This window comes from Aegilops tauschii, chromosome 2 (genome assembly GCF_002575655.3).
Source record: "Aegilops tauschii subsp. strangulata cultivar AL8/78 chromosome 2, Aet v6.0, whole genome shotgun sequence".
In the NCBI taxonomy this organism is placed as follows: Eukaryota; Viridiplantae; Streptophyta; class Magnoliopsida; order Poales; family Poaceae; genus Aegilops; species Aegilops tauschii.
This window is the reverse complement of record NC_053036.3, coordinates 43217383-43218785: the sequence shown is the minus strand read 5'-3', so window position 1 is coordinate 43218785 and position 1403 is coordinate 43217383.

Below are 1403 nucleotides of genomic sequence, written 5' to 3'. Positions count from 1 at the left end.
CTCCCCAACCGTGCTGACCAGACCACACACAGAAATACAAACCCCTTATGTCTCTATAACAGGCAGGCACACATTTCAAAACTGAAGTAGGAACATTAGAATCATATGAAATTCGTATTTGAACAAATAAACTAAGCAATTATGAGTGGCGTAATGTTTAGCTTCAAGGGTGGAGTGTTGGTAGTGCGACACAAAGCAAGTAGGCAGATTGTATTCCATGTAAAAGATCGAAACCTATGTAAAAGCTGGAAAGGACACTTTCTTTCTATACAATGTAGTGTTCGTTACCCACACATGATGGAAGAGATCACATAGAGAAATACTATTCACTCATGTCTACGGTTCCAGTATTTAGAAACAGGGTTGTCGTGGAATTGTCACGGCAGATGTCCTCGAGCTAGGACTTAGTCGTGGAGCCATCGCAGCTAGGAAGCTTAAAGAGGTTATGCGGGACAAGGGACACGAGGGTTTATACTGGTTCGGCCCCTTACGGTGAAGGTAAAAGCCTACGTCCAGTTTGAGGTGGTATTGGTTAGGGTTACGATCACCAGGGAGCTAAACAGCTATGCCCGGCTCTCCATCAGATTGTTGTCGCCCTTAAACCGCTGCCGGGTCGTCCCTTTATATAGGGAGGCTGACGCCCAGCAGCCCTTAGAGTCCCGGCCGGTTCATAAGAGTGTCCGGCTCGGACTCTAAACTATACTTGCCTTACACTACAAGTTCTACTATAATAATGATTGTAACTACGGGCCTTAAGCCATATCCGGGTCTCAGCCCATCTCTGGCCCATCGTCTTGAAACTTGGCTCCGGGCTTCGGATAACGACCGTACGAGTAACCCGGCCCCTCCTGGCGGGTGACTCTAAGGTCTATATCCTCAACATTAGGCCCCAGATTGATTTGAGCCGGCTCATGTCAATCTTCAACTCTTCTGACAGAAAAAATCTCCGGCTTACCATTCATGTGAAGGCCATAACCCGGAGTGACGTCATCCTCTGGACTCCGGATAATCCGCCATGACGTCATCCTCCATTAAGTCCGTTTTTTACTCCGCCAGATCCGCAACGGATCTTTGCTTTACTGTCATTCCAAAAATCGAGGCGTCGTGGGGGGGGAGATAATCACGCCGTGGTCTCCTTGAATCTCGTGCCCACTTATGACCTTGCCTTATAAATAGGTCGGCCCAACGGGTTCTTCTCACGCTCTCTTCTTCCTCCTCGCGCCGTCGCTCCTCTGCCCGAGCTCTGCCACTGCCGCCGCCGTCGCGCCCCTGGTCTTCATCAACTCGGCCGCTGCATCACCCTGACTCGGACCAGATAAACGGCGGCGACTTCCGCTCTTCCCCAACTCCGGTGAGTCTCCTTTGCCCTGTCAGATAGATCTACCGTAGGGTTCGTCTGTGTT